At 43.5% G+C, this 9454-nt stretch overlaps 1 protein-coding gene and 1 long non-coding RNA gene across 8 annotated transcripts in view; one reads left to right on the top strand and one right to left on the bottom strand.

The window, feature by feature from the left end:
* LOC116069029 overlaps positions 1-4800 on the top strand; it is a 6445-nt gene extending 1645 nt beyond the window's left edge. Inside the window, exons 2-3 of the long non-coding RNA XR_004109803.1 lie at positions 3264-3293; positions 4080-4800. This is a non-coding gene — a long non-coding RNA (uncharacterized LOC116069029). The remainder of the gene's footprint in view (positions 1-3263; positions 3294-4079) is intronic.
* Zmat4 (zinc finger matrin-type 4) overlaps positions 1-9454 on the bottom strand; it is a 378171-nt gene that overhangs the window by 153311 nt on the left and 215406 nt on the right. The gene's annotated exons all lie outside the window — the stretch shown is intronic.

Genomic DNA, 9454 nt, shown 5'->3' with positions numbered 1-9454 from the left:
AAAAAAAAAAAAAAAAAAAAAAGAATCAAAGCCAGGCCCACACACATAAAGGCAGGTGCACACATAGGAGCTGAAGATCCAAAACAACTTAAACGGCAGAAGAGCAGAAGAGATGCTGAAGTACAACTTAATAATACTTGAGACATGGTGGAGATGAGGGAATTTGGCCCATTAGCCTTCTATTTTCCAAAGCAGCTTGAGAAGGAAGCAGGGTAGGCCAAGAAGAGCAGGCCTTTAGAAGAGAGGTACTTAATGACCCCCGATGCTAAGGCACACGGACTGCAGTTGGTAACTGAAGCTGGGAAAAGATGTCAGCACCATTGTTTCCAGTGGAACAGGGGAAGGCCATGACAGCAAACAGGCTATGGGAGGTAAATGAAATGGAATCTCTCTGGAAACAGGGGCAGAAGGTGGGGTTTTGTGAATTTGCTCTATCTCTGGATGTGGCATAAACACTTTGAAAAGCAAAATTCTTTTTTTTAATGGTTATTTTATTTATGTACATTTCAAACATTATCATCCTCCCCAGTTTCCCCTCCACAGCCCGCATCAAATCCCCTCCCCCTGCTTCTATGAGGGTGTTTCTCCACCCATCCACCCACTCCCACCTCAGCACCCTAGCATTCCCCTACACTGGGGTATGGAGCCTCCACAGGGCAAGGGGCTCCCCTCCCATTGATGCCAAATAAGGCTAGTCTGCTACATGTGCATCTGGAGCCATGGGTCCCTCCAAGCACACTCTTTGGTTGGTGGTTTAGTCCCTGGGAACTCTGGTGGATCTGGTTGGTTGATATTGTTCTTCCTGTGAGGTCAAAAAACCCTTCAGCTCCTTCAGTCCTTCCCCTAACTCCTCCATTGGGGTCTCCATACTCAGTCTGGTGGTTGGCTGCAAACATTACATCTGTATTTGTCAGGCTCTGGCAGAGCCTCTCAGAGGACAGCTGTACCAGGTTCCTGTCAGCAAGCGCTTCAATATCAGTGTTCACAAAATGTATGAACAAATTTCTCCCTTTGTATTTAAAAAAAAACTGTAGTAAATGCTTTTCCACCTAGAGTTACCTTCCCCAATACCCTCTATGAGTTACATTTACTAACCGAAAGAGGAAAGTCTCAGATCTCAGCTGCTATGCTGGCTGAAAGCAAAATACGGAGGCTAATGATTAGCAGTTTCTACTAATCAATGTAGTATCACCAGGAAAACCAAGGAGTGGACCTCAGCCTGTGCCCTAGTCTCAGGCAAGTGATCTCAACAGGAAGAAATCTGGTGGCAGTCAGTCCCACTGATGACTGGGGACTGCCAGTTTCTAATGTTCTCCCTAACTTTCCAGTGTTTTGAGACTTTGCTCAAAATGTCTAGATCCTGCCTGTAGCCACCCCTAACAAACAATAAAAATTGTGGCCTGCAGAGGGAATTGAAAAGGCTTAGTAGGGTCCCCTTAATCTCTCCTTTGTAACTCATAATACAACAAAATGCTCTTGAAAATCTTAGGTAAATTTAAAGCCCTCAATTCCCATGTACTCAACAGACAAGTGGAAACCACTTAGTGGGAAATCCACCAGAGAAGCAGTTTCTTTGAAGGCTATCTGAGTTTAAAAAGAAAAAAAAGATTGTTAAGCTTCTGTTTTCCTGAGCCAAGTCCCTGTCAACTCACTTTATAAAAATTAACATGTTTTCTATTGTGCTCTAAACACAAAGCTAAACCCAAAGGCCAGACTTTCCTACCTTAAGACGCAGTGAATGGTATTTGTGATCAGTAGAGTGGGAGGGGAAGGAATCTGAATGTGGAAAAGGAATGCACCTGCTGTTGGTACAGACATTGACTTCGTAGGAACAAGAGAGGAAAAGCAAGGTCCTAAATATCAACAGAGATCTGGGCAGCCCGAGAGCAGTTCAGAACAGGTAGAGGGGGGCTCTTCAGAAATGCACACTGAGAAACCTTGGTCTTGTCTTTGAGAACTTAGCATGGGGATGCTAACACCCGCAGTGCAAAAGCCTGCTGAGGAAGAAAGGTGAGAGAGGCCCAGTTCAAAGGAAATCCTGGACCTAGTGGGGAGCCTGCTGAGGTCAAGTACCCAATAGCATCCGGGAGTAATCTAAACATTTGCAGGAATCAGAACAAGGCCCAAGCTTAGAGACAGAGATGCCACTGAGTATATGCATGGGCCTTTTCTGTGTCCCTAAAGAGAGGGGAAACACAGACATAGATGGGAACTGGCCTTTTTTAACCAAGCTTCATGGTCAGAGAAAATTTAAATCACATTTAGAAGATTTCTAAATGTGATTTTTAAATTTTATATTTAATACTTTTCACATTTAGAAATTTCTAATTTCTAAATGTGAAAAGTATTAAATATAAAAAAAGACTAGATCATTTATATCTAAATAAATAGGTTTATATAGAGAGACACAGATTAAAAATAGATTTTTTAATATCTAAATTTCCTAAATATAAAGCAATAAAATGCTTACTTATTCCAGCACATCTCCTGTTAAGAAATGCTTGTCAAACCAAGAAGAAACATGGTGTTTTAAGGCCGATTTCAAGATCTGTGGGTACTTCAAGGAATAAGGGTGTTCAGACATTCACAACTCATTATTTCGGGTATAATGCCTACTTGATGAGCATCATCCCAGTCTCACAGACTAGACGGCGTTGAACTACCGTTGCTGCCAGTTTTGTCTGACTAGCAATGGGCTCCTTCTGTGTGCCTACCCTAAGAATGACCACGTCTCCCGCTGACAGTGCCAGAACAGTAAGCCCAGCAAATGGATCATTTCACTCTGCTGCTTCATAGACATGGTGAAGGGACTCATTTGGCTGCACCCAGAAGGCTACTTACATCCTCTGTGTAAAGGACGTAAGCCCTCTTAATCACCAAAAGGAGAAATGTTAAGTTGATGACAGGTAAGAGCCGTTAGCATCAGGGCATCCAAAGCCATGGGCGGGTCTCACAGACCTCTTGCCAGGGAAACAGCCGCCATATTCCCAGAATCCATTGGGCTCACCTCCCACCTTTACCTGCGGCCACTACGTCAGAACCCATATATATACACGGAAACATTCCTCCATCTCTCTCTCTCTCCCTCCTCTCTTCCTGCTACTGGCCCCCTCTCACCAGTTCTTACACAGGGAACTGTTTGGCCCTAGTGTGTGGTATGTTCTGACGCGACCCGCCATTCTAACACATCAAGAGCATTTGTGTCACTGATGACAGCAGTTGCATGGCAGCCAACATTCATATGGTACTTTCACTCCCAACAGGATCCTCACTGTTTCGAGAGTCTTCAAACAGTAAGTCTATAGCTTTGGGGGAATTCCATTGCTAGGTGGGAAGGCAGGCAGAGCTTCTGTCACCTCTCTGGTTGTAAGTATGGGAAGACATCATGGCTAGTAGTCATGTCATCCGCCTTAGATGAAAACAGGCTAGGGTTCACAAGCTCCTGGTACCGCTTCTTGCTGACATCACTGGACCAACCTTTGAGAGAAACCTTTTACTGAACACATGCACACAGTGACTGTCAATATAAATGCTGAGATAGACAGACAGCCTTTCTCATACTAACAAAGCATCATGTGTTGGCTTCTTGACAACTCATTTCCACTGTCAACCAGTGGCAAACTAAGTAATTTTCAAAAGAGGAATTATTTGTATATGAGATGATTACATGTCCACGTTTGGCCCTGGAAAAGGGGAAGGGACAGTAGTTGGAATGTTAAAACCCTTAATTCATTGATCTTCTATCTTTAGTTAAAAATGCAAGAAGCCAGAAAACTTGATCAAGTCATTGTTCCAAACCTATGTAGCAAAAGTCATGACCAAAAGACATCACCCATGTCAATCACGGGGCTGACACATTAAAGCCCTAGTGACCAGAGAGTGGTCCAGGAACTGATCAGTGTGGTTCCTCCTTCAAAAGGATACCCTGGAGGAACAACTACAAGAGAAGAGAAGTCTTCCTGCTCCCCACTACCTGCATGCCCTGGACAGCTGATTCCACCCCCTAAGCCTCAGGTCCCAGAAAAAGAAAATGAGATGATTTGCAATTCTACAAAGCTATTTCTTGTATTTGCACGCAGCTATGAAAACAGGTATCGAGAGAGATTATGCCAAGCAATCTAAGGAACCTGAATCAGAGGATAGAACCGTAATGGTCTATAAAATCTCATATGCAAATAAGAGGTGTGTATGGAACCTGGGGTGCATACATTATTCAACACTTGAATTTATGTAACTTTCCAACACACCTAGAATACCCTGATCTTTATTCATTCTACAGAGAATTCAAACAAGCAAGTCTGTGTCTGGCATGGAAATTCATGGAAGATTCCTGAAGCTCTGTCTCCTCTTCCCCAGGGGATAAAGGCAAAGAGAAATATTCAGTCAACACACTTACACACAGAAGCTGAGTGGTAGAAGCCATAGCCGATTTGTTCCAATTCCCAGCCTGCTCATTGTCCCTCAAAATGAAAAATAGTCCATTGCAAGAGGATAAATATCTGTCCTTGTGACTGTGTGGCTACTGAATGCCTGGTGGGAGCCCTGGAGTTTGAACTGCTGGAAGCGAGCCAAAATCAGCAGGTCATCTTATGACATATTACTTACCACTGGGGAGCAGAGCTAAGTCCTCGACTCGGCAACCCTCCCGCCTTTTGCTTTGCTGTTCTAACTGTACACAGTACAAGTTACTCACTTGCAGGTCTCTGCTGCTGCTTCTTCAGTATGATGCTCCTAATAATGATACATTACTGTGCTTTATGTATGACAAAGCACAAAGATTAAACAAAACCGTGAATATGATTCTCCTCACATAATGGCTTTGCAATTACCAGCCTTGGTTACTGGTTCTATTATTAAGCTACAGTTGAGCTACTCAGCTCCAAACAGTTTAACCATATTTAGGATTTTTTTAATGTTAGTTTTTATTTCATTGCAGAGTAATGAGCAGACTTTTTGAAGCCTAATGTTTAGAAATGAATATAGGGTAATTTTTGCTATACATACATATACATAGTCAGTCCTCATTATTCATAATAGTTTTTAAATTGTGGCCAGGAACAGTGAGTGGTAAGCTAGTGCTATTAAAAGAAGCTCATGAGCTTGCAGTCACATTCTGATCAATGGATCAGCACATAATCTTCTTGTGTATTTGTTGATGATACATTACTTAATGCCTATATTGAATCTATGACCAGTGGTGTTCTAACTAAGGCTTGAAAGAACCTGAACTAGTGCATGTGTTTTTGCCATACCTCCACCTGCTTGCTTTAGGGATTATAAACAGCTCCTCTACACAACCCTTGGGAGAATTATAAATGGCAGTCAGTGGGAAAAAACATAGTCGAAAGGCAAAATAAGGACACCGCTAACCCTATGACACCAGCAGGCTAGTCTTGCCTCCTTCAGCCTCAGGATGGTGCTTTCTCATGGGGGTGACTCAGATCTCTGTCATGGTTCTCTACATATGTGGGAATAACTACAAGGTGGTCTGGAAAGCCTGTGCATTTCAGTGGATCCTTACTCATCAATGATAAGGGTTAAGCTGGACAGTGGTGGCACACACCTTTAATCCCAGCACTTGGGAGGCAGAGGCAGGCAGATTTCTGAGTTTGAGACCGGCCTGGTCTACAGAGTGAGTTCCAGGACAGTCAGGGCTATACATAGAAACCCTGACTTGAAAAAAATGATAAGGGTTGATATATATGCTGATGCACACTTATGTGTATTTATATAGGACAAGGCATTCACTCTGTCCTTACAGTGAGCACTATACCAGGCTTTTCAGTATGTATCATCTGTTTTCTTGTCTTCTTTCTACAATGCATTTGAAGGCTAGTGTACAAACAAAATGTATGCAAACTTGCATAGGTAACCCAGAATTTAAAAGAGGGTCTGCCTCCAAAGGCTGGGTTTATGTCTTAGATTCCAATCTACACCATATCTTTCTCAGGAAAAGCTTTTTGTAAAGTCAAGAAAGCAAGCAAGCAGGTCCACCAATGTCTTTGAAGTTTAACCAAGGCTATTCACCTGAAAATGAAGCCATAAATATTTCAACACCTATCATTATTCTAATGTTTGCTCCCAATTCTACACATCCAACAGATATTTGCTCTGTGTGCCAAACACTATGGCAAGCATGGCAGTGAGACTGGGGAAGCAGTACCAGGGTCCCTGCTAAGCAGGTCTCAGGACTAGACTGGAAGGATTTCCCAGTGTGTTAAGGCAAGTTCGGCACCACAGGAATGCCAAAAATGAAAGAAAGGTTATTGCAAACTTTAGTGTCATTACTGTCAGGCTAATGATGTTTGGGAATTTTATAAAACACTGATCTCAAGATCTACTTTTTCTGGGAGTGATAGATGCATTCATAAAAGCTTCCAGGTGAAACAGAAACCCAAAGGGACAGTACATCAGCAGGATAGATGAGGCTCCCCAGGCACAGCAACACTCAACTCCAGAGCATCACTAAAGCTTGCATCTCCTTCTCACATCTGTAGACATAGCATAACACCTGTGTTCTACCTACTCACAGCCAACTTAATGTCTAGGGTAGGAGTGAGTAGGCTTCAGATAAACAGCATGTTTGCCACGCGCACTAATGAGCCCTCTAACGGGAGATGCGGTTTCACCTACCCATTCAGACTATGCATTCACAATCTAAATTTTCTCTTCAACTTAGGGCACTGCCTGTGAAGATGCCTTCCTAGGTTCCAGAGTTCCTCTTTCATTCTTCTTTTCTCCAAAGTATTTTAATCCTAATTTTTTCATACTTGAATTTATATTATAATTACATCATTTGCTCCTTTTTCATTTCCTTCTCTCCAACCCTTCCTAAATCTCCTCTGTTGCTCTCTCTCAAACGCATGGACTCTTTTTCTTCAACAAGTATATACATACATACATACATATATATATATATATATATATATATATATATATATTACATATATGACACTATAGAGAGAAACACTACCACCACCGAGCTGCATCCACACACCATGCTCAGCTATTGTGACTCGTCTTCCCTGCCAGGTTTCTCGGACTCTGCACATTGGCCCGCACTTTTACACTCAGACTTGTCATCATTTAAGAACTAAACACCAAGTTCTCTTTTTCTATCATTCGCTATCCTGAAAATCATTGCAGTCAAGCTGGTGTCTGGGAAGGCACCAGAAGGGAGAATAGCTATGGAGATATGACTCCTTTCTGATGCAAGTTTAGAGAACAACTGGCAACATAAATTAACCCAGCAGATTCGCCTTGGACAACCAACAATAGAACAGCTCGTGTGTGAATTATATGTCCCAGAGAAAAGTCCAGAAGAGGGTAAGTAAAAATAGCCACATTTCTGGAATGGACAGAGCCATTTATGGGGCTCTAATAACGTGGCAGATGTGTTCTCTGATTATGTTATCAGCTCATATAGTCATCATAGCAAGGAGAAAGAGGTACAGGAAAGCTAAGTCATTCACTAATAATTACTGGGTTTTACCCATGGCTTATGCAAAAGCCCACAACATATTCTCTGAGGTTTCTCAAAGCAGGAGGGATTCCCAAAGACTAGGGGAGTCCTATAGAGGATTTGGCAGGATGGGAGGTGCTTAGACACAGGAAGAGCGAAGGGCATCTCAGATGTGGAACAGCTACAGGCAGGGCACATTTGGGGATTCAGAAGATGAGTACTGCATTTGAGAATGCAGAGAGAGAAAGGGAATGGCAGCGAATGCAGAAGACAGATGTCAAGCTTTCAATACTCGGGAGAGCAACACATATACTATCTGAGACCAGTCGTCAATGGCTATGCTTGGGGTAGGGGAGTAACTCTACCCAAAGAATAAGACCCATATGAAGATAGACCTCCTGCTTCGACAGCATACCCTGACCACAGTCATGGCTGCCCTCAGGTCGCAGCTGTGGGTCCCAAGACAACATGCAAATTGTACATAAGGGTGGCAAGTTAGCTCCTCCTTAGGAAAATTAGTCCCCACTGTACCTGTGACAAATTGTCACACAGTGGTTTCCATATAACACACATTTGTAATTTTCCCATTCTTCGGGTCAGGAATATGAAACAAACTTCACTGGCTAAAAGCTACATTGTCAGAAGTGCACTCTTGAGGAAATTCTAGAAAAGAACTGCCTTTCCCTAACTAAACCGGCACCCGAAGGCAGATGGACCCTCCCCAACCCTGTATCACTCAGACAGACCCCCTTGCCTTCCTCTTTCCCTTTGGAATACATTTTGTGATTGTATTGGATCCACTTGGATGCTCCAGAATAATCTCCTAGCTTCAAAGATGATGAACTAGCCACTTTAATCCCACTTGAAACTTTGATTCTCCGCCATACAAGCTGTCTATGCAGGTCCTGGGGAATATCTTTAGATAATATTATTTGACCTTCACCTGCCTGGGATCGTGCTCCTGGGGAGCCACCAATGTCAGTCCTGATACCATCTATCTTGCCACTTGGAAATCATATTACACAGCTACAGGCTCAATGGAGCAGCACCGAAGACTGTCTATACAGCAGGCCAGGAGGAAGGCATCATGCAGCTGGGAGCCTGAAGGATGTCTCTGGCCTGACTAGTGCTCACTCTGCCACACAGGCAGGGGGGAGGAATGGCTCTGCTATGGCCTCTGGGCTTGGGTATCAAGCTTCTATCTGTTTAGTCACTGCTCTTACTCTCTGATAACAGAAATCCTTCTCTATTCCTGAGACACAGACTCCCTTTGGAGTCCTAATCCTGGTATCTGATTCCTTATTTTATCCCAAGTTTCTGTCTTTAAAACTACTCCCTATTGCTTCCACTTGCTAGCCTAGGATGATAGCTCCTGTCCGCTGACTGTATCTCTTGCCTCCTGAAGCCTTACTTCTCAGACCTTGATTGCTCTTTTGCCTCTATGGCCCTCCCTAACCTCTAAGTCCCTAGTCCCTCCTTTCATTACCACCAGAAATGCTTCCTGCTTTCCAGCAGCTCCAAGTGCCAGACTCTGCCTCAGCCCACAAAAACACGGCTCAGAAAGTCTCGTCCTAGGAGACTCAATGCAGTAGCCCCTGTGTTCTAGGCAAGGTGGCAGAAAAGCAAATCTGAGACTCAGAATGTGGAAGAGAACCAAGCTCTTCCCTCACCAGAACAGGAGATATATGCAAATGTATGCACAGCAGTAGAACAAAACAACAGACAAGAAGACTGAAGCTGGGGAGGAACATGTTCCAACCAGAAAGTATAAAGCTGACTCTAGTCGCCCTGTGCCTGAACTCCCCCGTCCCTTGGATCCTAAGTCAGTGTTCTTTTCGACCATCCTATCACTGGGTCTACCTTTATGTGTCAGCCGGTGGGAAATATCCGATTTAGAGGGCTTTGAAAAGTCATCTAAGCGAAGCACTAACTAACTGCTTATGGAGCCCCAACTGGAAAAGCCCCAAGAATCAGCAGCAGACTCCGCATCAA

This window comes from Mastomys coucha, unplaced genomic scaffold (assembly GCF_008632895.1).
Source record: "Mastomys coucha isolate ucsf_1 unplaced genomic scaffold, UCSF_Mcou_1 pScaffold22, whole genome shotgun sequence".
In the NCBI taxonomy this organism is placed as follows: Eukaryota; Metazoa; Chordata; class Mammalia; order Rodentia; family Muridae; genus Mastomys; species Mastomys coucha.
This window is presented reverse-complemented; position numbering and strand designations above follow the sequence as displayed.